Consider the following 27,744-nt stretch of genomic DNA (forward strand, 5'->3'; position numbering starts at 1 on the left):
GAACCGCCCGACCGGAGTGGTAACTAAGGCACACCGCCTGCTCTAACTTTCTCTTTCCTCCAATGACTGCTAACATTAACATCTTTTCCATTAATGTTAGGAGCATCAGAGACAAGTTCCGACGTCAGACAATTTTTACGTTCCTTAACACTCAGTCTAGTGATGTATTTTTCCTGCAGGAATGCTCCCTTCCCTCCTCTAGGTCCTTCAACCATCTGGCCAGGGAGTGGACCCATGGCCCATCCTACTGGTCTGGCGGGGGCGACTGTAGGTCCGCGGGGGTCGCCGTGCTGATCAGGGGAAGCGCCTTCACATTGGACTCTGTTCAGGAAATCGTCTGCGGCAGGTTACTGCTCGTGGATGGCACCTGGGCGGGAGAACCTGTCAGGTTCATCAATGTGTATGCTTCTCCTGTGAAGAGCGATCGACTGGAGCTCCTCCAAGCCCTGCGCCCTCAGCTCGCTACCGCCAGGACGGTAGTGATGGCCGGGGATTTCAACTGCCCTATTGAGGAGGATGGACGCAGTTCTGGAACGGCTGCCAAGTTGGACGTCACATCCAAACTGCTCATTGAGATGGTGACCGAAGCCTCTCTTGTGGACGTTGTTGGCTCCATCGGACACGGATCCGTGAACTATTCATGGTGCCGATCCGATGGCTCGCTGCGTTCCAGGATTGACTTTGTGTTTACCTCTCGGGCGGTTGGGCGGAGTGGGCACTCGATGGTCCCCTGCTTCTTCTCTGACCACAGAGCCATTCACTTTCAAGGTGTGCTGGGCCATGGCTTCCCCATTGGCCCGGGCTCCTGGAAGCTGAACTGCTCTCTGCTGGAAAAGGGTGAGATTCTGGAGGAGCTTAGAGCTGCCTACTCCACGTGGCAGGCCTACAAGGCGGGCTTCCAGTCTGTTTCTGACTGGTGGGAATACGTTAAACTCGAGTTCCGTTTCTTCTTTCAGGCAAAGAGTCAACAACAGGCGTGTCTGAAGAGGAGGGACTTCAGGAGACTCCAGCGTGAGCTGCGTTCCCTGCAGGACCTTCTTCGATGCGGCTGGGACGTGAGAGAGGAGCTGGAGGAGACTAAGAGGAGCCTGAAAAGGCACTTCGAGGAGGAGTCCGAGCGAATTGTCTTTCGTTCCAAAGTGGAGAACCTGGAGAAGGGTGAGAAATGTAACTCGTTCTTTTTCAGGAAACTCCACGCCGGTCACACGCCCATGAATGAACTACGAGACGAGAGTGGAAACATGCGACGCGGGAAAGAGAACGTGATGAAGGTCGTCAGCGACTTCTACAGCGAACTCTACGCCCGCAAGACTACTGACCCCGAGGCCGCCGATAAGTTCCTGTCAGGTATCACTAACCATCTTGACCCTGCAGACGCGGCGGCCATGGATGTTCCTCTGACGGTGGACGAGCTGCTCTCGGCCGCCAAATCCTTTAGTTCTGGCAGGACACCGGGCAGTGACGGCCTCCCAGCAGAGCTCTATGTAGCGCTGGGAGACCTAATCTGTCCGGACCTGTTAGGGCTGTATGAGGAGATGGTGGTGGAGGGCAGAATGCCTCCATCTCTGAGGGAAGGAATGGTCACGATCCTGTACAAGCGTAAAGGAGAGAGGTGCGACCTGAAGAATTGGCGTCCCATCACCCTTCTGAACGTCGACTACAAGATCCTGGCCAAGACGATGGCAACGAGATTGAAGACTGTTATCGGACGGATCATCCACCCGGATCAGACCTGCGGCATCCCCGGACGTCGCATCGCAGACAGCCTGGCTCTCATGCGGGACACGGTCGAGTACATCAAAGCCCGCCGGGTGCACGCAGCCCTGATCTCGTTGGATCAGGAAAAGGCCTTCGACCGTGTTTCCCATGAGTTCCTGGGCAAAGCTCTGCACAGGTTAGGTTTGGGTAACATGTTTTGCTTGTATGTCCAACTAATGTATTTTGATATTCACAGCTCGGTGTTGGTAAACGGCTGGAAGACTGACCCCTTCCCGGTCCTCTCAGGGGTCAGACAAGGCTGTCCTCTGTCACCTCTTCTTTTTGTTTGTGTTATAGAACTCTTTGCAGAGGCTATCCGGCGGAATGGAGAGATCAGAGGGATCACCGCACCAGGACCAGAACGCTTCGAGGTCAAGTGCTCGCTCTACATGGACGACGTGACCGTCTTCTGCGCGGACCGGCGCTCAGTCGACACCCTCGTCCAGACCTGTGAGACCTTCGGACGGGCTTCGGGAGCCAAAGTCAACTGCGGGAAGTCGGAAGCCATGCTCTTCGGGGACTGGCAGCCGGCCTCTTCCGCCCCCTTCCCTTTCAGCATCCAGCCGGATTTCATCAAGGTTCTTGGAGTCTGGTTCGGGAAGGAAGGAGCAGCCCTCAAGTCCTGGGAGGAACGCTTGACCAAGATCACCCAACGGATCGGTCTGTGGAGCCTCAGACGCCTCACCTGTGAGGGCAAAGCACTGGTCCTGCGTAACGAGGTACTGCCCGTGCTGCAGTACACGGCCCAGGCCTGGCCCCCCCTTGCCACCGTGTGCAGGGCCATTACCAGGACGGTGTTTCGTTTTGTCTGGGGATCCAAGATGGACAGAGTAAAGCGGAGCATCATGTACAAGGATCCTCGCAAGGGTGGGAAGGGCGTACCCGATATCCCCACCCTCCTGCGATCCTCCTTCGTATGTGACTGCGTTCGCCGAACTCTGCGAGTCAAGAGAGGTTCCGCGGGTGGGTCCATGTCTCGCTTCTTCCTGCTCCCCCTTTGGAGACGGTTAGGCTGGGACAAGTGGGACAGCTCCTTCCCCTACAACTGGACGGCGCCATGGTTCTACGGAGACGTGGTTCGGTTTGTGAGGGAACACCAACTGGAGGGACTCAAGCCTGATTTGTGGAAGCCAAAGACTATCCACAAACTCATCAGAGCCAAGGACGAAATGGAGAACATTCCAGGACTTCATCACGACACACTGGAGACTGTTTGGACAAACGTGTCATCGGCTGGATTGACCAACGGGCACAAGGACTTGTCATGGATGGCGATACAGGGCGGACTGCCCGTCCGGTCATTCATGCACGCCCGGAACCTGTGCAAAACCCGGTACTGCCCAAGGTGCCCCTTCGTGGAGGAAACATCGCTGCACGCCTTTTGGGACTGCCGTTTCGCACAGCGCCTGTTGGTTGCCCTGGAGGATGACCTGAGGAACTCCGTCCCCAGAGGGAGCCTATCGTACCATTCCGTACTTTATGGACTCTTCCCTGGGACTCACACCGTTGGAGCCATCCAGGAGGCTTGGCGCCTTATGAACTGCTTTAAGGACGCTATTTGGGTCGCCAGGAACCGGCTCATCTTGAAGAGGGAGAGGATGTCTATCCAGGACTGCCGCAGGCTGATCCACAGCCTGCTCAGAGACTATTCCATCATGGACAGTCCGGACGACAGCGCCGAGGAGGAGGTTTAGACCTCTTCCATGCCCCCTCCCTCCTTTTCCCGTTATGTGCGTCTTTCAATAAAGCTTCGGGCCTGTGATTTCCCCACCCTATCCCCCTTTTCCCCTACCCCCATCCCCCAATCGCCGGTTCGTCGTTATTTATGGTCTAACTTTTTCTTTCAGCTTGAGTGTTATGGATAAGCATAGGAGTGTGATGTATAGTTTAGTGCGTCGTACTCTATGGCTATGTAAGAAGGATTGTATAGTTCTGTGTGTACGGGGCTGCGGCACTGTACACGGTTTGTTACCTTTTTGTGAGTAGTGCATGATAATAAAGATGCTGTTAAATCAAAAAAAAATCTGTTCTTATCAGTTTAATATCTGATACGTCCCCTATCTGGGGACCATATATTAAATGGATTTTTAGAACAGGGAGATGGAAAAAGAGCTTGCTCTGTCCACTCCACGCATTGACCTGGTATTGCAGTACCTCCAGGAACGGTGCACCCCTTCTTAACCCAGTTTCCAAAAGCAGAACTCAATTCACCTGATTCATATTAGCCCGATTTAATGAATTGGAAGAAAGCATACGTCTTCATATGCACCTCAATTTGGCCCATTCACTTTTCACACTTCCTCCTTTTGTTTTTTATCTTTCACACTTTTGACTTTCTTTATTCATCCAAATAGCAAACTCATCACCACTCAACCTGACCAACTCGGCTATGTCCCCGTGCTGCAGTTCTCTGTCTTATCTAGATCATTTGCAATTGAATGGAATAGATCCCTTTTGGACAAAGTGGATTCACCTGCTGCTGCAGTGACCACAGGTGTGATAACATCTAGAATTGGCATCTGGTGCGATCTCTCCGCTTCCACTCCAAAGAAAGTTACCTGTTTATTCCTATCATGCATTGGTTTTTGGGGTTTTCTTTGAGTAATGATGATCTCTTTAGTAGTCTGTTGGCGCCCTCTCCTGGAGGAATAGTTTGCTTGCTCTTGGACATTCTAAAAGAGAGGTCATGATAGACATTGAGCTTCTGAGCTCAATTGGGGACAGTCATGGGTGATGAATGTTTGCAACCTACTGCGAAGCCTCATACCGCAATATAAGGAACGTCAAATACTAAGAAAGGGCGGCCCATGAAAGAATTACTACTTTCAATAAGTACACTTAAACGGCTAATTGGGAATAGAAAAACTGTAAAAAGCCCTCTGAGAAAGCCCCCCTCTAACCTTTGATAGTAAGCTTTTCTGTAGTCTGCCTGTTGATGTATTTTCCGTTTGAACTGTGCACAACATGAAGAGACGGAACACTGGCGGCTTGTCACAATGCCCCCCGATGACATCACAATAGCGCTGCTGCCTAGAAAACAAGCTGCGCAGAAGAAGTTGTTCTTTGGGTGGGAGGGTGGGCTAGTGGAAGGAGGGGGCAATCTCTTTTTTTCCCGGGTGGTAGGGGGATGACAGGAGAAGGGAAGCGGGTGGTGAGAAAGGTACAGAGGGCAGGGTTTGGGGGCTGGGAAGGAAAGGGAAAAGATTAGGGTTTGGGGATGATGAAAGGGCTTTCTACGGGTAAGGATGGCAAAGGGTAGCAGTGACGGAAAGTCAGGCAACCTGTCCTGTCCGTCTTTTTGTATCGTGAATTGGAAAGACTGCAAGGGGGAGGGGAGTTGCTTGCGCCCTAAAGGAGGAGTTATTCAGATTCATTGCAGTGGGCGGCGGCTGCAAAACGCACCATTCTTCTTGTTTTGGCTCTGCAAAGCAGCCTTTTCAAGGGTTGGCTTGGGTGACAAAATGTCTTGTGTAGGCGTGGGTTTGTCTCCCTCTCGCTCTCTCTCCCTAAGATGTGTCCGGCATAGGCCAGGGTGCCACTCGAGGCCCAAACCAATTCTGGTTATCGCTTCTCGGCCTTTTGGCTAAGATCAAGTGTAGTATCTGTTCTTATCAGTTTAATATCTGATACGTCCCCTATCTGGGGACCATATATTAAATGGATTTTTAGAACAGGGAGATGGAAAAAGAGCTTGCTCTGTCCACTCCACGCATTGACCTGGTATTGCAGTACCTCCAGGAACGGTGCACCCCTTCTTAACCCAGTTTCCAAAAGCAGAACTCAATTCACCTGATTCATATTAGCCCGATTTAATGAATTGGAAGAAAGCATACGTCTTCATATGCACCTCAATTTGGCCCATTCACTTTTCACACTTCCTCCTTTTGTTTTTTATCTTTCACACTTTTGACTTTCTTTATTCATCCAAATAGCAAACTCATCACCACTCAACCTGACCAACTCGGCTATGTCCCCGTGCTGCAGTTCTCTGTCTTATCTAGATCATTTGCAATTGAATGGAATAGATCCCTTTTGGACAAAGTGGATTCACCTGCTGCTGCAGTGACCACAGGTGTGATAACATCTAGAATTGGCATCTGGTGCGATCTCTCCGCTTCCACTCCAAAGAAAGTTACCTGTTTATTCCTATCATGCATTGGTTTTTGGGGTTTTCTTTGAGTAATGATGATCTCTTTAGTAGTCTGTTGGCGCCCTCTCCTGGAGGAATAGTTTGCTTGCTCTTGGACATTCTAAAAGAGAGGTCATGATAGACATTGAGCTTCTGAGCTCAATTGGGGACAGTCATGGGTGATGAATGTTTGCAACCTACTGCGAAGCCTCATACCGCAATATAAGGAACGTCAAATACTAAGAAAGGGCGGCCCATGAAAGAATTACTACTTTCAATAAGTACACTTAAACGGCTAATTGGGAATAGAAAAACTGTAAAAAGCCCTCTGAGAAAGCCCCCCTCTAACCTTTGATAGTAAGCTTTTCTGTAGTCTGCCTGTTGATGTATTTTCCGTTTGAACTGTGCACAACATGAAGAGACGGAACACTGGCGGCTTGTCACAATGCCCCCCGATGACATCACAATAGCGCTGCTGCCTAGAAAACAAGCTGCGCAGAAGAAGTTGTTCTTTGGGTGGGAGGGTGGGCTAGTGGAAGGAGGGGGCAATCTCTTTTTTTCCCGGGTGGTAGGGGGATGACAGGAGAAGGGAAGCGGGTGGTGAGAAAGGTACAGAGGGCAGGGTTTGGGGGCTGGGAAGGAAAGGGAAAAGATTAGGGTTTGGGGATGATGAAAGGGCTTTCTACGGGTAAGGATGGCAAAGGGTAGCAGTGACGGAAAGTCAGGCAACCTGTCCTGTCCGTCTTTTTGTATCGTGAATTGGAAAGACTGCAAGGGGGAGGGGAGTTGCTTGCGCCCTAAAGGAGGAGTTATTCAGATTCATTGCAGTGGGCGGCGGCTGCAAAACGCACCATTCTTCTTGTTTTGGCTCTGCAAAGCAGCCTTTTCAAGGGTTGGCTTGGGTGACAAAATGTCTTGTGTAGGCGTGGGTTTGTCTCCCTCTCGCTCTCTCTCCCTAAGATGTGTCCGGCATAGGCCAGGGTGCCACTCGAGGCCCAAACCAATTCTGGTTATCGCTTCTCGGCCTTTTGGCTAAGATCAAGTGTAGTATCTGTTCCCGTTATGTGCGTCTTTCAATAAAGCTTCGGGCCTGTGATTTCCCCACCCTATCCCCCTTTTCCCCTACCCCCATCCCCCAATCGCCGGTTCGTCGTTATTTATTGTCTAACTTTTTCTTTCAGCTTGAGTGTTATGGATAAGCATAGGAGCGTGATGTATAGTTTAGTGCGTCGTACTCTATGGCTATGTAAGAAGGATTGTATATTTCTGTGTGTACGGGGCTGCGGCACTGTACACGGTTTGTTACCTATTTGTGAGTAGTGCAGGATAATAAAGATGCTGTTAAATCAAAAAAAAAATCTGTTCTTATCAGTTTAATATCTGATACGTCCCCTATCTGGGGACCATATATTAAATGGATTTTTAGAACAGGGAGATGGAAAAAGAGCTTGCTCTGTCCACTCCACGCATTGACCTGGTATTGCAGTACCTCCAGGAACGGTGCACCCCTTCTTAACCCAGTTTCCAAAAGCAGAACTCAATTCACCTGATTCATATTAGCCCGATTTAATGAATTGGAAGAAAGCATACGTCTTCATATGCACCTCAATTTGGCCCATTCACTTTTCACACTTCCTCCTTTTGTTTTTTATCTTTCACACTTTTGACTTTCTTTATTCATCCAAATAGCAAACTCATCACCACTCAACCTGACCAACTCGGCTATGTCCCCGTGCTGCAGTTCTCTGTCTTATCTAGATCATTTGCAATTGAATGGAATAGATCCCTTTTGGACAAAGTGGATTCACCTGCTGCTGCAGTGACCACAGGTGTGATAACATCTAGAATTGGCATCTGGTGCGATCTCTCCGCTTCCACTCCAAAGAAAGTTACCTGTTTATTCCTATCATGCATTGGTTTTTGGGGTTTTCTTTGAGTAATGATGATCTCTTTAGTAGTCTGTTGGCGCCCTCTCCTGGAGGAATAGTTTGCTTGCTCTTGGACATTCTAAAAGAGAGGTCATGATAGACATTGAGCTTCTGAGCTCAATTGGGGACAGTCATGGGTGATGAATGTTTGCAACCTACTGCGAAGCCTCATACCGCAATATAAGGAACGTCAAATACTAAGAAAGGGCGGCCCATGAAAGAATTACTACTTTCAATAAGTACACTTAAACGGCTAATTGGGAATAGAAAAACTGTAAAAAGCCCTCTGAGAAAGCCCCCCTCTAACCTTTGATAGTAAGCTTTTCTGTAGTCTGCCTGTTGATGTATTTTCCGTTTGAACTGTGCACAACATGAAGAGACGGAACACTGGCGGCTTGTCACAATGCCCCCCGATGACATCACAATAGCGCTGCTGCCTAGAAAACAAGCTGCGCAGAAGAAGTTGTTCTTTGGGTGGGAGGGTGGGCTAGTGGAAGGAGGGGGCAATCTCTTTTTTTCCCGGGTGGTAGGGGGATGACAGGAGAAGGGAAGCGGGTGGTGAGAAAGGTACAGAGGGCAGGGTTTGGGGGCTGGGAAGGAAAGGGAAAAGATTAGGGTTTGGGGATGATGAAAGGGCTTTCTACGGGTAAGGATGGCAAAGGGTAGCAGTGACGGAAAGTCAGGCAACCTGTCCTGTCCGTCTTTTTGTATCGTGAATTGGAAAGACTGCAAGGGGGAGGGGAGTTGCTTGCGCCCTAAAGGAGGAGTTATTCAGATTCATTGCAGTGGGCGGCGGCTGCAAAACGCACCATTCTTCTTGTTTTGGCTCTGCAAAGCAGCCTTTTCAAGGGTTGGCTTGGGTGACAAAATGTCTTGTGTAGGCGTGGGTTTGTCTCCCTCTCGCTCTCTCTCCCTAAGATGTGTCCGGCATAGGCCAGGGTGCCACTCGAGGCCCAAACCAATTCTGGTTATCGCTTCTCGGCCTTTTGGCTAAGATCAAGTGTAGTATCTGTGAGGCTCGGCAGATGCAATGCACACTGGAAGGTTGCGCTTGCTAGTACTCTGGATGTATAGTATATTCATCTAGAGGAAAACATGGCCCTACCAGGATCGAGGCTATTAGACTGAGTAAGTGTGGGGGCTATGGTGCAATGTGCCCCAGGACTGACGACCCTGGAGTGAGTCTGAGCTTGCTGGCTTGGGACCCCGGCGAGCCTTGGGCTCTGTAGCACACCGTACCTTGCCCTTTCATACTTTCTGAGCATATTGCTCTATCCCGGCCTTCTGGCTAGGAAGGGAAATTTTTATAATCATGGTCGGAGGTCCGTTCAGCTTTGGGCTGAGAAACCAACACCCGGTTGGAGGTCCGGGTCAGCTTCGGCTGAGAAACCAACACCCGGTTTGAGGTCCGGGTCAGCTTCGGCTGAGAAACCAACACCCGGTTGGAGGTCCGGGTCAGCTTCGGCTGAGAAACCAACACCCGGTTGGAGGTCCGGGTCAGCTTCGGCTGAGAAACCAACACCCGGTTGGAGGTCCGGTTAGCCTTGGGCTGAGAAACTAACACCGGTTGACGGTCCGGGCAGTTTCGGCTGCGAAACCAACAACTAGTAGCTCTCTACTCCACTTGGGTAAGATGCCTGGGTGGACGCTGGGAGCAACGACAAGGCTCAACCAGGCTTCGGCTTGGGGGAGCACCGAAGATCCCTGACCCTTGCTGTGGCCTTCTGGCTCGGAGGGACGGGGTTGATTTTTGGGGACCCTCTCCTCACGGAAGGGTCCACACGAATCCTAGCCTTTGCACTGTTTTTGGTGTGACTTCGGTCATGCATTTTTTGCGGTGCTTTGGAAAGCTTCATTAAATCAAAATCTGTTCTTATCAGTTTAATATCTGATACGTCCCCTATCTGGGGACCATATATTAAATGGATTTTTAGAACAGGGAGATGGAAAAAGAGCTTGCTCTGTCCACTCCACGCATTGACCTGGTATTGCAGTACCTCCAGGAACGGTGCACCCCTTCTTAACCCAGTTTCCAAAAGCAGAACTCAATTCACCTGATTCATATTAGCCCGATTTAATGAATTGGAAGAAAGCATACGTCTTCATATGCACCTCAATTTGGCCCATTCACTTTTCACACTTCCTCCTTTTGTTTTTTATCTTTCACACTTTTGACTTTCTTTATTCATCCAAATAGCAAACTCATCACCACTCAACCTGACCAACTCGGCTATGTCCCCGTGCTGCAGTTCTCTGTCTTATCTAGATCATTTGCAATTGAATGGAATAGATCCCTTTTGGACAAAGTGGATTCACCTGCTGCTGCAGTGACCACAGGTGTGATAACATCTAGAATTGGCATCTGGTGCGATCTCTCCGCTTCCACTCCAAAGAAAGTTACCTGTTTATTCCTATCATGCATTGGTTTTTGGGGTTTTCTTTGAGTAATGATGATCTCTTTAGTAGTCTGTTGGCGCCCTCTCCTGGAGGAATAGTTTGCTTGCTCTTGGACATTCTAAAAGAGAGGTCATGATAGACATTGAGCTTCTGAGCTCAATTGGGGACAGTCATGGGTGATGAATGTTTGCAACCTACTGCGAAGCCTCATACCGCAATATAAGGAACGTCAAATACTAAGAAAGGGCGGCCCATGAAAGAATTACTACTTTCAATAAGTACACTTAAACGGCTAATTGGGAATAGAAAAACTGTAAAAAGCCCTCTGAGAAAGCCCCCCTCTAACCTTTGATAGTAAGCTTTTCTGTAGTCTGCCTGTTGATGTATTTTCCGTTTGAACTGTGCACAACATGAAGAGACGGAACACTGGCGGCTTGTCACAATGCCCCCCGATGACATCACAATAGCGCTGCTGCCTAGAAAACAAGCTGCGCAGAAGAAGTTGTTCTTTGGGTGGGAGGGTGGGCTAGTGGAAGGAGGGGGCAATCTCTTTTTTTCCCGGGTGGTAGGGGGATGACAGGAGAAGGGAAGCGGGTGGTGAGAAAGGTACAGAGGGCAGGGTTTGGGGGCTGGGAAGGAAAGGGAAAAGATTAGGGTTTGGGGATGATGAAAGGGCTTTCTACGGGTAAGGATGGCAAAGGGTAGCAGTGACGGAAAGTCAGGCAACCTGTCCTGTCCGTCTTTTTGTATCGTGAATTGGAAAGACTGCAAGGGGGAGGGGAGTTGCTTGCGCCCTAAAGGAGGAGTTATTCAGATTCATTGCAGTGGGCGGCGGCTGCAAAACGCACCATTCTTCTTGTTTTGGCTCTGCAAAGCAGCCTTTTCAAGGGTTGGCTTGGGTGACAAAATGTCTTGTGTAGGCGTGGGTTTGTCTCCCTCTCGCTCTCTCTCCCTAAGATGTGTCCGGCATAGGCCAGGGTGCCACTCGAGGCCCAAACCAATTCTGGTTATCGCTTCTCGGCCTTTTGGCTAAGATCAAGTGTAGTATCTGTTCTTATCAGAACAAACTGAGCTAGCTACACTTGACGAGATACGATCAGGGAGACAAGCTCCGAAGCCCAGCTGAGACCGAAAGAGGGAGATCGGACGGAAGAAGAGCTTGGCAGAAAGAAGCAAGAAGACGAAGGCTCGGAGAAGACTTGGGGAGACCAGAGGAACTTCGAGGAGGAACACAGCGGGAGAAGACACCCGGAGAAGAATCCAAGATCCAGCTCCGGGAACTCAAGCAGGAACCAGCCATGGCAAGCAAGCCAGAGAAGGCAGCCAAGAAGGCTCAGGACCCAGGGACCTCCAGGAAGGCTCATCCAGAGGCTTCTTCGGCCCAAGAGGCCCCTACCTCCGACGCCAGCCAGCCGGAGGGAGCCCGGACGCCGCCTGAAAAGGCTCCAACCCTGGAGCCTTGGATGCGGCAGACGGTCGCCCTGAAGCTGAAGGCGGTGGATGGTAGGTTGCCGGACATGTCCAGCGACGTGTTCTGCAAGAAGATGATTCTGGATCAGGGCTTCTCCAGGGCGGAAACCCTGAGTGTCCAGACCTTCATGACTGGCATTTTTCTGGTAACCTTTGCCACGGTGAATGCCTGCAGGAGATACTGGGAGGCGATGAACGCAGCGATGCCGGACTCCCCTTTTCATTCTTTTTTAGGATCCTGTCCTATACAGAGGGATGAGAAGAGGATCACGGTCTCCATGCGGAACCCGCACACCCCAGGAAGAGACATCTCCACGTTCCTGGGACGTCTCTGCACAGTGGTGAGGGAGCCATCCCACATCCTTAACGGCAACGGATTCTGGACGGGTAAGTGGTCAGTAACCGTTCGACTCCACAGGGAACCAGCATCCGAGGATGGTCTCCAGCACCTGCCCCCGACATTCTCTCTGGGAAACTCCTTTGGTCTCATCTACTACCCGGACATGCCACACAACTGCAGGAAATGTGGCGGGAAAGGGCATTCGATGAAGACCTGCAAGGAGGACGCCTGCAGGGTTTGCCGGGTGACAGGACACAGCTCCAAGGACTGCCCAAAGAAGAAGACTTGCAACCTATGTGGACAGGCGGACCACCTTTACAAGGACTGCCCACAGCGGGAGAAATCCTGGGCAAGGGTTGCCGCGGCGACCCAGTATCGGGTAGTCACAGCTTCGTCGACCAAGGCAGCTACGACCAAGGCCACAGAGGCCAAGGACAAGGCGGCCAAGAACCCAGCGACCGTGGCTCCAGCCGATGCCCCAGCAGCCACGGAGTCCAGGGAAAAGAAGGGTAAGAAAACTGTTGCCCCCTCCCTGGCCCCCCCCCCTGTCACCCCTGTCCAAACCCCTCCCCCCCCGGCCAACCCTACTGAGGATTCCACTACCTCCACCTCATTTCCCTACTCCTCAGTTGGTCTCCTCACCCCCCCCCCAAAGCCCACTCTCCCTCCCCAGACCATGAGAGCAGAGGGCCTCAGCACTCTTGCACTTTTCACCGAGGAGGATTTTCCAGCTCTTGTCTCCTCAGGTACAGGCCAAAGGAAAAGGAAGGTGGAAGATAGTCCTGTCGCAGAACCTTCCAAGCTGTTCATTGTGGACCCCAATCCACCCCAGGAAGAGGAGGATGGCCTCCTCCCAGAACCGGACGTGTTGGAGCAGATGGTGGAGTCCCTTGTGGCCGAAGAAGAAATGGAGGAGTCGGAAGCCACTGAGGCACCATCCCTGCTCGATCAGCTAGAAGAAGAGGGTCTGCTGGAGATACCCTTACCAGCAGGTGCCAAAGAGGAAGAACCGCCCGACCGGAGTGGTAACTAAGGCACACCGCCTGCTCTAACTTTCTCTTTCCTCCAATGACTGCTAACATTAACATCTTTTCCATTAATGTTAGGAGCATCAGAGACAAGTTCCGACGTCAGACAATTTTTGCGTTCCTTAACACTCAGTCTAGTGATGTATTTTTCCTGCAGGAATGCTCCCTTCCCTCCTCTAGGTCCTTCAACCATCTGGCCAGGGAGTGGACCCATGGCCCATCCTACTGGTCTGGCGGGGGCGACTGTAGGTCCGCGGGGGTCGCCGTGCTGATCAGGGGAAGCGCCTTCACATTGGACTCTGTTCAGGAAATCGTCTGCGGCAGGTTACTGCTCGTGGATGGCACCTGGGCGGGAGAACCTGTCAGGTTCATCAATGTGTATGCTTCTCCTGTGAAGAGCGATCGACTGGAGCTCCTCCAAGCCCTGCGCCCTCAGCTCGCTACCGCCAGGACGGTAGTGATGGCCGGGGATTTCAACTGCCCGATCGAGGAGGATGGACGCAGTTCTGGAACGGCTGCCAAGTTGGACGTCACATCCAAACTGCTCATTGAGATGGTGACCGAAGCCTCTCTTGTGGACGTTGTTGGCTCCATCGGACACGGATCCGTGAACTATTCATGGTGCCGATCCGATGGCTCGCTGCGTTCCAGGATTGACTTTGTGTTTACCTCTCGGGCGGTTGGGCGGAGTGGGCACTCGATGGTCCCCTGCTTCTTCTCTGACCACAGAGCCATTCACTTTCAAGGTGTGCTGGGCCATGGCTTCCCCATTGGCCCGGGCTCCTGGAAGCTGAACTGCTCTCTGCTGGAAAAGGGTGAGATTCTGGAGGAGCTTAGAGCTGCCTACTCCACGTGGCGGGCCTACAAGGCGGGCTTCCAGTCTGTTTCTGACTGGTGGGAATACGTTAAACTCGAGTTCCGTTTCTTCTTTCAGGCAAAGAGTCAACAACAGGCGTGTCTGAAGAGGAGGGACTTCAGGAGACTCCAGCGTGAGCTGCGTTCCCTGCAGGACCTTCTTCGATGCGGCTGGGACGTGAGAGAGGAGCTGGAGGAGACTAAGAGGAGCCTGAAAAGGCACTTCGAGGAGGAGTCCGAGCGAATTGTCTTCCGTTCCAAAGTGGAGAACCTGGAGAAGGGTGAGAAATGTAACTCGTTCTTTTTCAGGAAACTCCACGCCGGTCACACGCCCATGAATGAACTACGAGACGAGAGTGGAAGCATACGACGCGGGAAAGAGAACGTGATGAAGGTCGTCAGCGACTTCTACAGCGAACTCTACGCCCGCAAGACTACTGACCCCGAGGCCGCCGATAAGTTCCTGTCAGGTATCTCTAACCATCTTGACCCTGCAGACGCGGCGGCCATGGACGTTCCTCTGACGGTGGACGAGCTGCTCTCGGCCGCCAAATCCTTTAGTTCTGGCAGGACACCGGGCAGTGACGGCCTCCCAGCAGAGCTCTATGTAGCGCTGGGAGACCTAATCTGTCCGGACCTGTTAGGGCTGTATGAGGAGATGGTGGTGGAGGGCAGAATGCCTCCATCTCTGAGGGAAGGAATGGTCACGATCCTGTACAAGCGTAAAGGAGAGAGGTGCGACCTGAAGAATTGGCGTCCCATCACCCTTCTGAATGTCGACTACAAGATCCTGGCCAAGACGATGGCAACGAGACTGAAGACGGTTATCGGACGGATCATCCACCCGGATCAGACCTGCGGCATCCCCGGACGTCGCATCGCAGACAGCCTGGCTCTCATGCGGGACACGGTCGAGTACATCAAAGCCCGCCGGGTGCACGCAGCCCTGATCTCGTTGGATCAGGAAAAGGCCTTCGACCGTGTTTCCCATGAGTTCCTGGGCAAAGCTCTGCACAGGTTAGGTTTGGGTAACATGTTTTGTTTGTATGTCCAACTAATGTATTTTGATATTCACAGCTCGGTGTTGGTAAACGGCTGGAAGACTGACCCCTTCCCGGTCCTCTCAGGGGTCAGACAAGGCTGTCCTCTGTCACCTCTTCTTTTTGTTTGTGTTATAGAACTCTTTGCAGAGGCTATCCGGCGGAATGGAGAGATCAGAGGGATCACCGCACCAGGACCAGAACGCTTCGAGGTCAAGTGCTCGCTCTACATGGACGACGTGACCGTCTTCTGCGCGGACCGGCGCTCAGTCGACACCCTCGTCCAGACCTGTGAGACCTTCGGACGGGCTTCGGGAGCCAAAGTCAACTGCGGGAAGTCGGAAGCCATGCTCTTCGGGGACTGGCAGCCGGCCTCTTCCGCCCCCTTCCCTTTCAGCATCCAGCCGGATTTCATCAAGGTTCTTGGAGTCTGGTTCGGGAAGGAAGGAGCAGCCCTCAAGTCCTGGGAGGAACGCTTGACCAAGATCACCCAACGGATCGGTCTGTGGAGCCTCAGACGCCTCACCTGTGAGGGCAAAGCACTGGTCCTGCGTAACGAGGTACTGCCCGTGCTGCAGTACACGGCCCAGGCCTGGCCCCCCCTTGCCACCGTGTGCAGGGCCATTACCAGGACGGTGTTTCGTTTTGTCTGGGGATCCAAGATGGACAGAGTAAAGCGGAGCATCATGTACAAGGATCCTCGCAAGGGTGGGAAGGGCGTACCCGATATCCCCACCCTCCTGCGATCCTCCTTCGTATGTGACTGCGTTCGCCGAACTCTGCGAGTCAAGAGAGGTTCCGCGGGTGGGTCCATGTCTCGCTTCTTCCTGCTCCCCCTTTGGAGACGGTTAGGCTGGGATAAGTGGGACAGCTCCTTCCCCTACAACTGGACGGCGCCATGGTTCTACGGAGACGTGGTTCGGTTTGTGAGGGAACACCAACTGGAGGGACTCAAGCCTGATTTGTGGAAGCCAAAGACTATCCACAAACTCATCAGAGCCAAGGACGAAATGGAGAACATTCCAGGACTTCATCACGACACACTGGAGACTGTTTGGACAAACGTGTCATCGGCTGGATTGACCAACGGGCACAAGGACTTGTCATGGATGGCGATACAGGGCGGACTGCCCGTCCGGTCATTCATGCACGCCCGGAACCTGTGCAAAACCCGGTACTGCCCAAGGTGCCCCTTCGTGGAGGAAACATCGCTGCACGCCTTTTGGGACTGCCGTTTCGCACAGCGCCTGTTGGTTGCCCTGGAGGATGACCTGAGGAACTCCGTCCCCAGAGGGAGCCTATCGTACCATTCCGTACTTTATGGACTCTTCCCTGGGACTCACACCGTTGGAGCCATCCAGGAGGCTTGGCGCCTTATGAACTGCTTTAAGGACGCTATTTGGGTCGCCAGGAACCGGCTCATCTTGAAGAGGGAGAGGATGTCTATCCAGGATTGCCGCAGGCTGATCCACAGCCTGCTCAGAGACTATTCCATCATGGACAGTCCGGACGACAGCGCCGAGGAGGAGGTTTAGACCTCTTCCATGCCCCCTCCCTCCTTTTCCCGTTATGTGCGTCTTTCAATAAAGCTTCGGGCCTGTGACTTCCCCACCCTATCCCCCTTTTCCCCTACCCCGATCCCCCAATCGCCGGTTCGTCGTTATTTATTGTCTAACTTTTTCTTTCAGCTTGAGTGTTATGGATAAGCATAGGAGCGTGATGTATAGTTTAGTGCTTCGTACTCTATGGCTATGTAAGAAGGATTGTATATTTCTGTGTGTACGGGGCTGCGGCACTGTACACGGTTTGTTACCTTTTTGTGAGTAGTGCATGATAATAAAGATGCTGTTAAATCAAAAAATCTGTTCTTATCAGTTTAATATCTGATACGTCCCCTATCTGGGGACCATATATTAAATGGATTTTTAGAACAGGGAGATGGAAAAAGAGCTTGCTCTGTCCACTCCACGCATTGACCTGGTATTGCAGTACCTCCAGGAACGGTGCACCCCTTCTTAACCCAGTTTCCAAAAGCAGAACTCAATTCACCTGATTCATATTAGCCCGATTTAATGAATTGGAAGAAAGCATACGTCTTCATATGCACCTCAATTTGGCCCATTCACTTTTCACACTTCCTCCTTTTGTTTTTTATCTTTCACACTTTTGACTTTCTTTATTCATCCAAATAGCAAACTCATCACCACTCAACCTGACCAACTCGGCTATGTCCCCGTGCTGCAGTTCTCTGTCTTATCTAGATCATTTGCAATTGAATGGAATAGATCCCTTTTGGACAAAGTGGATTCACCTGCTGCTGCAGTGACCACAGGTGTGATAACATCTAGAATTGGCATCTGGTGCGATCTCTCCGCTTCCACTCCAAAGAAAGTTACCTGTTTATTCCTATCATGCATTGGTTTTTGGGGTTTTCTTTGAGTAATGATGATCTCTTTAGTAGTCTGTTGGCGCCCTCTCCTGGAGGAATAGTTTGCTTGCTCTTGGACATTCTAAAAGAGAGGTCATGATAGACATTGAGCTTCTGAGCTCAATTGGGGACAGTCATGGGTGATGAATGTTTGCAACCTACTGCGAAGCCTCATACCGCAATATAAGGAACGTCAAATACTAAGAAAGGGCGGCCCATGAAAGAATTACTACTTTCAATAAGTACACTTAAACGGCTAATTGGGAATAGAAAAACTGTAAAAAGCCCTCTGAGAAAGCCCCCCTCTAACCTTTGATAGTAAGCTTTTCTGTAGTCTGCCTGTTGATGTATTTTCCGTTTGAACTGTGCACAACATGAAGAGACGGAACACTGGCGGCTTGTCACAATGCCCCCCGATGACATCACAATAGCGCTGCTGCCTAGAAAACAAGCTGCGCAGAAGAAGTTGTTCTTTGGGTGGGAGGGTGGGCTAGTGGAAGGAGGGGGCAATCTCTTTTTTTCCCGGGTGGTAGGGGGATGACAGGAGAAGGGAAGCGGGTGGTGAGAAAGGTACAGAGGGCAGGGTTTGGGGGCTGGGAAGGAAAGGGAAAAGATTAGGGTTTGGGGATGATGAAAGGGCTTTCTACGGGTAAGGATGGCAAAGGGTAGCAGTGACGGAAAGTCAGGCAACCTGTCCTGTCCGTCTTTTTGTATCGTGAATTGGAAAGACTGCAAGGGGGAGGGGAGTTGCTTGCGCCCTAAAGGAGGAGTTATTCAGATTCATTGCAGTGGGCGGCGGCTGCAAAACGCACCATTCTTCTTGTTTTGGCTCTGCAAAGCAGCCTTTTCAAGGGTTGGCTTGGGTGACAAAATGTCTTGTGTAGGCGTGGGTTTGTCTCCCTCTCGCTCTCTCTCCCTAAGATGTGTCCGGCATAGGCCAGGGTGCCACTCGAGGCCCAAACCAATTCTGGTTATCGCTTCTCGGCCTTTTGGCTAAGATCAAGTGTAGTATCGTTCGAAAAGGTGGTTTAAGGCTCCGGCCACCTTAGTACAATGATGCAATGCACACTGGAAGGTTGCGCTTGTTAGTACTTTGGGAGGATAGTATATCCATCTAGAGGAAACCATGGCCCTACCAGGATCGAGGCTATTAGACTGAGTAAGTGTGGGGGTTATGGTGCAATGTGCCCCAGGAATGGACACCCTGGAGGGAGTCTGAACTTGCTAGGTTGGGACCCTGGTAAGCCTCAGACTCTGTCGCACGCCGCGCCTTGCCTATTCATACTTTCCAAGCATATTGCCCTATCCCGGCCTTCTGGCTAAGAAGGGAAATTTTTATAATCCCGGTCGGAGGTCCGGTCAGCTTTGGGCTGAGAAACCAACACCCGGTTGGAGGTCCGGGTCAGCTTTGGCTGAGAAACCAACACCCGGTTGGAGGTCCGGTTAGCCTTGGGCTGAGAAACCAACACCCGGTTGGAGGTCCGGTCAGCCTTGGGCTGAGAAACCAACACCCGGTTGGAGGTCCGGTCAGCCTTGGGCTGAGAAACCAACACCGGTTGACGGTCCGGGCAGTCTCGGCTGCGAAACCAACGACTAGTAGCTCCCTACTCCACTTGGGTAAGATGCCTCGGTGGACGCTGGGAGCAACAACAAGGCTCAACCAGGCTTCGGCTTGGGGGAGCACCGAAGATCCCTGACCCTCGCTGTGGCCTTCTGGCTCGGAGGGACGGGGTTGATTTTTGGGGATCCTCTTCTCACGGAGGGGTCCACACGAATCCTAGCCTTTGCACTGTTTTTGGTGTGACTTCGGTCATGCATTTTTGCGGTGCTTTGGAAAGCTTCATTAAATCAAAAATCTGTTCTTATCAGTTTAATATCTGATACGTCCCCTATCTGGGGACCATATATTAAATGGATTTTTAGAACAGGGAGATGGAAAAAGAGCTTGCTCTGTCCACTCCACGCATTGACCTGGTATTGCAGTACCTCCAGGAACGGTGCACCCCTTCTTAACCCAGTTTCCAAAAGCAGAACTCAATTCACCTGATTCATATTAGCCCGATTTAATGAATTGGAAGAAAGCATACGTCTTCATATGCACCTCAATTTGGCCCATTCACTTTTCACACTTCCTCCTTTTGTTTTTTATCTTTCACACTTTTGACTTTCTTTATTCATCCAAATAGCAAACTCATCACCACTCAACCTGACCAACTCGGCTATGTCCCCGTGCTGCAGTTCTCTGTCTTATCTAGATCATTTGCAATTGAATGGAATAGATCCCTTTTGGACAAAGTGGATTCACCTGCTGCTGCAGTGACCACAGGTGTGATAACATCTAGAATTGGCATCTGGTGCGATCTCTCCGCTTCCACTCCAAAGAAAGTTACCTGTTTATTCCTATCATGCATTGGTTTTTGGGGTTTTCTTTGAGTAATGATGATCTCTTTAGTAGTCTGTTGGCGCCCTCTCCTGGAGGAATAGTTTGCTTGCTCTTGGACATTCTAAAAGAGAGGTCATGATAGACATTGAGCTTCTGAGCTCAATTGGGGACAGTCATGGGTGATGAATGTTTGCAACCTACTGCGAAGCCTCATACCGCAATATAAGGAACGTCAAATACTAAGAAAGGGCGGCCCATGAAAGAATTACTACTTTCAATAAGTACACTTAAACGGCTAATTGGGAATAGAAAAACTGTAAAAAGCCCTCTGAGAAAGCCCCCCTCTAACCTTTGATAGTAAGCTTTTCTGTAGTCTGCCTGTTGATGTATTTTCCGTTTGAACTGTGCACAACATGAAGAGACGGAACACTGGCGGCTTGTCACAATGCCCCCCGATGACATCACAATAGCGCTGCTGCCTAGAAAACAAGCTGCGCAGAAGAAGTTGTTCTTTGGGTGGGAGGGTGGGCTAGTGGAAGGAGGGGGCAATCTCTTTTTTTCCCGGGTGGTAGGGGGATGACAGGAGAAGGGAAGCGGGTGGTGAGAAAGGTACAGAGGGCAGGGTTTGGGGGCTGGGAAGGAAAGGGAAAAGATTAGGGTTTGGGGATGATGAAAGGGCTTTCTACGGGTAAGGATGGCAAAGGGTAGCAGTGACGGAAAGTCAGGCAACCTGTCCTGTCCGTCTTTTTGTATCGTGAATTGGAAAGACTGCAAGGGGGAGGGGAGTTGCTTGCGCCCTAAAGGAGGAGTTATTCAGATTCATTGCAGTGGGCGGCGGCTGCAAAACGCACCATTCTTCTTGTTTTGGCTCTGCAAAGCAGCCTTTTCAAGGGTTGGCTTGGGTGACAAAATGTCTTGTGTAGGCGTGGGTTTGTCTCCCTCTCGCTCTCTCTCCCTAAGATGTGTCCGGCATAGGCCAGGGTGCCACTCGAGGCCCAAACCAATTCTGGTTATCGCTTCTCGGCCTTTTGGCTAAGATCAAGTGTAGTATCTGTTCTTATCAGTTTAATATCTGATACGTCCCCTATCTGGGGACCATATATTAAATGGATTTTTAGAACAGGGAGATGGAAAAAGAGCTTGCTCTGTCCACTCCACGCATTGACCTGGTATTGCAGTACCTCCAGGAACGGTGCACCCCTTCTTAACCCAGTTTCCAAAAGCAGAACTCAATTCACCTGATTCATATTAGCCCGATTTAATGAATTGGAAGAAAGCATACGTCTTCATATGCACCTCAATTTGGCCCATTCACTTTTCACACTTCCTCCTTTTGTTTTTTATCTTTCACACTTTTGACTTTCTTTATTCATCCAAATAGCAAACTCATCACCACTCAACCTGACCAACTCGGCTATGTCCCCGTGCTGCAGTTCTCTGTCTTATCTAGATCATTTGCAATTGAATGGAATAGATCCCTTTTGGACAAAGTGGATTCACCTGCTGCTGCAGTGACCACAGGTGTGATAACATCTAGAATTGGCATCTGGTGCGATCTCTCCGCTTCCACTCCAAAGAAAGTTACCTGTTTATTCCTATCATGCATTGGTTTTTGGGGTTTTCTTTGAGTAATGATGATCTCTTTAGTAGTCTGTTGGCGCCCTCTCCTGGAGGAATAGTTTGCTTGCTCTTGGACATTCTAAAAGAGAGGTCATGATAGACATTGAGCTTCTGAGCTCAATTGGGGACAGTCATGGGTGATGAATGTTTGCAACCTACTGCGAAGCCTCATACCGCAATATAAGGAACGTCAAATACTAAGAAAGGGCGGCCCATGAAAGAATTACTACTTTCAATAAGTACACTTAAACGGCTAATTGGGAATAGAAAAACTGTAAAAAGCCCTCTGAGAAAGCCCCCCTCTAACCTTTGATAGTAAGCTTTTCTGTAGTCTGCCTGTTGATGTATTTTCCGTTTGAACTGTGCACAACATGAAGAGACGGAACACTGGCGGCTTGTCACAATGCCCCCCGATGACATCACAATAGCGCTGCTGCCTAGAAAACAAGCTGCGCAGAAGAAGTTGTTCTTTGGGTGGGAGGGTGGGCTAGTGGAAGGAGGGGGCAATCTCTTTTTTTCCCGGGTGGTAGGGGGATGACAGGAGAAGGGAAGCGGGTGGTGAGAAAGGTACAGAGGGCAGGGTTTGGGGGCTGGGAAGGAAAGGGAAAAGATTAGGGTTTGGGGATGATGAAAGGGCTTTCTACGGGTAAGGATGGCAAAGGGTAGCAGTGACGGAAAGTCAGGCAACCTGTCCTGTCCGTCTTTTTGTATCGTGAATTGGAAAGACTGCAAGGGGGAGGGGAGTTGCTTGCGCCCTAAAGGAGGAGTTATTCAGATTCATTGCAGTGGGCGGCGGCTGCAAAACGCACCATTCTTCTTGTTTTGGCTCTGCAAAGCAGCCTTTTCAAGGGTTGGCTTGGGTGACAAAATGTCTTGTGTAGGCGTGGGTTTGTCTCCCTCTCGCTCTCTCTCCCTAAGATGTGTCCGGCATAGGCCAGGGTGCCACTCGAGGCCCAAACCAATTCTGGTTATCGCTTCTCGGCCTTTTGGCTAAGATCAAGTGTAGTATCGTTCGAAAAGGTGGTTTAAGGCTCCGGCCACCTTAGTACAATGATGCAATGCACACTGGAAGGTTGCGCTTGTTAGTACTTTGGGAGGATAGTATATCCATCTAGAGGAAACCATGGCCCTACCAGGATCGAGGCTATTAGACTGAGTAAGTGTGGGGGCTATGGTGCAATGTGCCCCAGGATTGACGACCCTGGAGTGAGTCTGAGCTTGCTGGCTTGGGACCCCGGCGAGCCTTGGGCTCTGTAGCACACCGTACCTTGCCCTTTCATACTTTCTGAGCATATTGCTCTATCCCGGCCTTCTGGCTAGGAAGGGAAATTTTTATAATCATGGTCGGAGGTCCGTTCAGCTTTGGGCTGAGAAACCAACACCCGGTTGGAGGTCCGGGTCAGCTTTGGCTGAGAAACCAACACCCGGTTGGAGGTCCGGGTCAGCTTCGGCTGAGAAACCAACACCCGGTTGGAGGTCCGGGTCAGCTTCGGCTGAGAAACCAACACCCGGTTGGAGGTCCGGGTCAGCTTCGGCTGAGAAACCAACACCCGGTTGGAGGTCCGGTTAGCCTTGGGCTGAGAAACCAACACCGGTTGACGGTCCGGGCAGTTTCGGCTGCGAAACCAACAACTAGTAGCTCTCTACTCCACTTGGGTAAGATGCCTGGATGGACGCTGGGAGCAACGACAAGGCTCAACCAGGCTTCGGCTTGGGGGAGCACCGAAGATCCCTGACCCTTGCTGTGGCCTTCTGGCTCGGAGGGACGGGGTTGATTTTTGGGGACCCTCTCCTCACGGAGGGGTCCACACGAATCCTAGCCTTTGCACTGTTTTTGGTGTGACTCCGGTCATGCATTTTTTGCGGTGCTTTGGAAAGCTTCATTAAATCAAAAATCTGTTCTTATCAGTTTAATATCTGATACGTCCCCTATCTGGGGACCATATATTAAATGGATTTTTAGAACAGGGAGATGGAAAAAGAGCTTGCTCTGTCCACTCCACGCATTGACCTGGTATTGCAGTACCTCCAGGAACGGTGCACCCCTTCTTAACCCAGTTTCCAAAAGCAGAACTCAATTCACCTGATTCATATTAGCCCGATTTAATGAATTGGAAGAAAGCATACGTCTTCATATGCACCTCAATTTGGCCCATTCACTTTTCACACTTCCTCCTTTTGTTTTTTATCTTTCACACTTTTGACTTTCTTTATTCATCCAAATAGCAAACTCATCACCACTCAACCTGACCAACTCGGCTATGTCCCCGTGCTGCAGTTCTCTGTCTTATCTAGATCATTTGCAATTGAATGGAATAGATCCCTTTTGGACAAAGTGGATTCACCTGCTGCTGCAGTGACCACAGGTGTGATAACATCTAGAATTGGCATCTGGTGCGATCTCTCCGCTTCCACTCCAAAGAAAGTTACCTGTTTATTCCTATCATGCATTGGTTTTTGGGGTTTTCTTTGAGTAATGATGATCTCTTTAGTAGTCTGTTGGCGCCCTCTCCTGGAGGAATAGTTTGCTTGCTCTTGGACATTCTAAAAGAGAGGTCATGATAGACATTGAGCTTCTGAGCTCAATTGGGGACAGTCATGGGTGATGAATGTTTGCAACCTACTGCGAAGCCTCATACCGCAATATAAGGAACGTCAAATACTAAGAAAGGGCGGCCCATGAAAGAATTACTACTTTCAATAAGTACACTTAAACGGCTAATTGGGAATAGAAAAACTGTAAAAAGCCCTCTGAGAAAGCCCCCCTCTAACCTTTGATAGTAAGCTTTTCTGTAGTCTGCCTGTTGATGTATTTTCCGTTTGAACTGTGCACAACATGAAGAGACGGAACACTGGCGGCTTGTCACAATGCCCCCCGATGACATCACAATAGCGCTGCTGCCTAGAAAACAAGCTGCGCAGAAGAAGTTGTTCTTTGGGTGGGAGGGTGGGCTAGTGGAAGGAGGGGGCAATCTCTTTTTTTCCCGGGTGGTAGGGGGATGACAGGAGAAGGGAAGCGGGTGGTGAGAAAGGTACAGAGGGCAGGGTTTGGGGGCTGGGAAGGAAAGGGAAAAGATTAGGGTTTGGGGATGATGAAAGGGCTTTCTACGGGTAAGGATGGCAAAGGGTAGCAGTGACGGAAAGTCAGGCAACCTGTCCTGTCCGTCTTTTTGTATCGTGAATTGGAAAGACTGCAAGGGGGAGGGGAGTTGCTTGCGCCCTAAAGGAGGAGTTATTCAGATTCATTGCAGTGGGCGGCGGCTGCAAAACGCACCATTCTTCTTGTTTTGGCTCTGCAAAGCAGCCTTTTCAAGGGTTGGCTTGGGTGACAAAATGTCTTGTGTAGGCGTGGGTTTGTCTCCCTCTCGCTCTCTCTCCCTAAGATGTGTCCGGCATAGGCCAGGGTGCCACTCGAGGCCCAAACCAATTCTGGTTATCGCTTCTCGGCCTTTTGGCTAAGATCAAGTGTAGTATCTGTTCTTATCAGTTTAATATCTGATACGTCCCCTATCTGGGGACCATATATTAAATGGATTTTTAGAACAGGGAGATGGAAAAAGAGCTTGCTCTGTCCACTCCACGCATTGACCTGGTATTGCAGTACCTCCAGGAACGGTGCACCCCTTCTTAACCCAGTTTCCAAAAGCAGAACTCAATTCACCTGATTCATATTAGCCCGATTTAATGAATTGGAAGAAAGCATACGTCTTCATATGCACCTCAATTTGGCCCATTCACTTTTCACACTTCCTCCTTTTGTTTTTTATCTTTCACACTTTTGACTTTCTTTATTCATCCAAATAGCAAACTCATCACCACTCAACCTGACCAACTCGGCTATGTCCCCGTGCTGCAGTTCTCTGTCTTATCTAGATCATTTGCAATTGAATGGAATAGATCCCTTTTGGACAAAGTGGATTCACCTGCTGCTGCAGTGACCACAGGTGTGATAACATCTAGAATTGGCATCTGGTGCGATCTCTCCGCTTCCACTCCAAAGAAAGTTACCTGTTTATTCCTATCATGCATTGGTTTTTGGGGTTTTCTTTGAGTAATGATGATCTCTTTAGTAGTCTGTTGGCGCCCTCTCCTGGAGGAATAGTTTGCTTGCTCTTGGACATTCTAAAAGAGAGGTCATGATAGACATTGAGCTTCTGAGCTCAATTGGGGACAGTCATGGGTGATGAATGTTTGCAACCTACTGCGAAGCCTCATACCGCAATATAAGGAACGTCAAATACTAAGAAAGGGCGGCCCATGAAAGAATTACTACTTTCAATAAGTACACTTAAACGGCTAATTGGGAATAGAAAAACTGTAAAAAGCCCTCTGAGAAAGCCCCCCTCTAACCTTTGATAGTAAGCTTTTCTGTAGTCTGCCTGTTGATGTATTTTCCGTTTGAACTGTGCACAACATGAAGAGACGGAACACTGGCGGCTTGTCACAATGCCCCCCGATGACATCACAATAGCGCTGCTGCCTAGAAAACAAGCTGCGCAGAAGAAGTTGTTCTTTGGGTGGGAGGGTGGGCTAGTGGAAGGAGGGGGCAATCTCTTTTTTTCCCGGGTGGTAGGGGGATGACAGGAGAAGGGAAGCGGGTGGTGAGAAAGGTACAGAGGGCAGGGTTTGGGGGCTGGGAAGGAAAGGGAAAAGATTAGGGTTTGGGGATGATGAAAGGGCTTTCTACGGGTAAGGATGGCAAAGGGTAGCAGTGACGGAAAGTCAGGCAACCTGTCCTGTCCGTCTTTTTGTATCGTGAATTGGAAAGACTGCAAGGGGGAGGGGAGTTGCTTGCGCCCTAAAGGAGGAGTTATTCAGATTCATTGCAGTGGGCGGCGGCTGCAAAACGCACCATTCTTCTTGTTTTGGCTCTGCAAAGCAGCCTTTTCAAGGGTTGGCTTGGGTGACAAAATGTCTTGTGTAGGCGTGGGTTTGTCTCCCTCTCGCTCTCTCTCCCTAAGATGTGTCCGGCATAGGCCAGGGTGCCACTCGAGGCCCAAACCAATTCTGGTTATCGCTTCTCGGCCTTTTGGCTAAGATCAAGTGTAGTATCTGTTCTTATCAGTTTAATATCTGATACGTCCCCTATCTGGGGACCATATATTAAATGGATTTTTAGAACAGGGAGATGGAAAAAGAGCTTGCTCTGTCCACTCCACGCATTGACCTGGTATTGCAGTACCTCCAGGAACGGTGCACCCCTTCTTAACCCAGTTTCCAAAAGCAGAACTCAATTCACCTGATTCATATTAGCCCGATTTAATGAATTGGAAGAAAGCATACGTCTTCATATGCACCTCAATTTGGCCCATTCACTTTTCACACTTCCTCCTTTTGTTTTTTATCTTTCACACTTTTGACTTTCTTTATTCATCCAAATAGCAAACTCATCACCACTCAACCTGACCAACTCGGCTATGTCCCCGTGCTGCAGTTCTCTGTCTTATCTAGATCATTTGCAATTGAATGGAATAGATCCCTTTTGGACAAAGTGGATTCACCTGCTGCTGCAGTGACCACAGGTGTGATAACATCTAGAATTGGCATCTGGTGCGATCTCTCCGCTTCCACTCCAAAGAAAGTTACCTGTTTATTCCTATCATGCATTGGTTTTTGGGGTTTTCTTTGAGTAATGATGATCTCTTTAGTAGTCTGTTGGCGCCCTCTCCTGGAGGAATAGTTTGCTTGCTCTTGGACATTCTAAAAGAGAGGTCATGATAGACATTGAGCTTCTGAGCTCAATTGGGGACAGTCATGGGTGATGAATGTTTGCAACCTACTGCGAAGCCTCATACCGCAATATAAGGAACGTCAAATACTAAGAAAGGGCGGCCCATGAAAGAATTACTACTTTCAATAAGTACACTTAAACGGCTAATTGGGAATAGAAAAACTGTAAAAAGCCCTCTGAGAAAGCCCCCCTCTAACCTTTGATAGTAAGCTTTTCTGTAGTCTGCCTGTTGATGTATTTTCCGTTTGAACTGTGCACAACATGAAGAGACGGAACACTGGCGGCTTGTCACAATGCCCCCCGATGACATCACAATAGCGCTGCTGCCTAGAAAACAAGCTGCGCAGAAGAAGTTGTTCTTTGGGTGGGAGGGTGGGCTAGTGGAAGGAGGGGGCAATCTCTTTTTTTCCCGGGTGGTAGGGGGATGACAGGAGAAGGGAAGCGGGTGGTGAGAAAGGTACAGAGGGCAGGGTTTGGGGGCTGGGAAGGAAAGGGAAAAGATTAGGGTTTGGGGATGATGAAAGGGCTTTCTACGGGTAAGGATGGCAAAGGGTAGCAGTGACGGAAAGTCAGGCAACCTGTCCTGTCCGTCTTTTTGTATCGTGAATTGGAAAGACTGCAAGGGGGAGGGGAGTTG

The 27,744-nt window shown here is 50.2% G+C and overlaps 7 non-coding genes and 8 pseudogenes across 7 annotated transcripts; all 15 read left to right on the forward strand.

Moving 5' to 3' along the window:
• The first annotated feature begins 3,726 nt into the window (after nucleotides 1–3,726).
• On the forward strand, nucleotides 3,727–3,934 carry LOC142287947 (U2 spliceosomal RNA; annotated as a pseudogene).
• A 1,387-nt stretch (nucleotides 3,935–5,321) lies between these two features.
• LOC142287932 (U2 spliceosomal RNA) lies at nucleotides 5,322–5,512 on the forward strand. The gene has a single exon (XR_012748823.1). It is a non-coding gene; the product is annotated as a U2 spliceosomal RNA (small nuclear RNA).
• A 1,387-nt stretch (nucleotides 5,513–6,899) lies between these two features.
• Nucleotides 6,900–6,997, forward strand: LOC142287965 (U2 spliceosomal RNA; annotated as a pseudogene).
• A 192-nt stretch (nucleotides 6,998–7,189) lies between these two features.
• On the forward strand, nucleotides 7,190–7,398 carry LOC142287951 (U2 spliceosomal RNA; annotated as a pseudogene).
• A 1,387-nt stretch (nucleotides 7,399–8,785) lies between these two features.
• On the forward strand, nucleotides 8,786–8,912 carry LOC142287969 (U2 spliceosomal RNA; annotated as a pseudogene).
• A 726-nt stretch (nucleotides 8,913–9,638) lies between these two features.
• Nucleotides 9,639–9,834, forward strand: LOC142287958 (U2 spliceosomal RNA). The gene has a single exon (XR_012748842.1). It is a non-coding gene; the product is annotated as a U2 spliceosomal RNA (small nuclear RNA).
• Nucleotides 9,835–11,221: 1,387 nt separating this feature from the next.
• Nucleotides 11,222–11,325, forward strand: LOC142287963 (U2 spliceosomal RNA; annotated as a pseudogene).
• A 5,429-nt stretch (nucleotides 11,326–16,754) lies between these two features.
• LOC142287941 (U2 spliceosomal RNA) lies at nucleotides 16,755–16,959 on the forward strand (annotated as a pseudogene).
• A 1,387-nt stretch (nucleotides 16,960–18,346) lies between these two features.
• LOC142287971 (U2 spliceosomal RNA) lies at nucleotides 18,347–18,488 on the forward strand (annotated as a pseudogene).
• A 697-nt stretch (nucleotides 18,489–19,185) lies between these two features.
• LOC142287952 (U2 spliceosomal RNA) lies at nucleotides 19,186–19,381 on the forward strand. The gene has a single exon (XR_012748836.1). It is a non-coding gene; the product is annotated as a U2 spliceosomal RNA (small nuclear RNA).
• A 1,387-nt stretch (nucleotides 19,382–20,768) lies between these two features.
• LOC142287934 (U2 spliceosomal RNA) lies at nucleotides 20,769–20,959 on the forward strand. The gene has a single exon (XR_012748825.1). It is a non-coding gene; the product is annotated as a U2 spliceosomal RNA (small nuclear RNA).
• Nucleotides 20,960–22,346: 1,387 nt separating this feature from the next.
• LOC142287972 (U2 spliceosomal RNA) lies at nucleotides 22,347–22,488 on the forward strand (annotated as a pseudogene).
• A 743-nt stretch (nucleotides 22,489–23,231) lies between these two features.
• LOC142287948 (U2 spliceosomal RNA) lies at nucleotides 23,232–23,424 on the forward strand. The gene has a single exon (XR_012748833.1). It is a non-coding gene; the product is annotated as a U2 spliceosomal RNA (small nuclear RNA).
• Nucleotides 23,425–24,811: 1,387 nt separating this feature from the next.
• Nucleotides 24,812–25,002, forward strand: LOC142287935 (U2 spliceosomal RNA). Its single transcript, XR_012748826.1, has one exon. It is a non-coding gene; the product is annotated as a U2 spliceosomal RNA (small nuclear RNA).
• A 1,387-nt stretch (nucleotides 25,003–26,389) lies between these two features.
• LOC142287936 (U2 spliceosomal RNA) lies at nucleotides 26,390–26,580 on the forward strand. The gene has a single exon (XR_012748827.1). It is a non-coding gene; the product is annotated as a U2 spliceosomal RNA (small nuclear RNA).
• The last annotated feature ends 1,164 nt before the right edge of the window (nucleotides 26,581–27,744 follow it).

This window comes from Anomaloglossus baeobatrachus, unplaced genomic scaffold (genome assembly GCF_048569485.1).
Source record: "Anomaloglossus baeobatrachus isolate aAnoBae1 unplaced genomic scaffold, aAnoBae1.hap1 Scaffold_764, whole genome shotgun sequence".
NCBI classification, from domain to species: Eukaryota; Metazoa; Chordata; class Amphibia; order Anura; family Aromobatidae; genus Anomaloglossus; species Anomaloglossus baeobatrachus.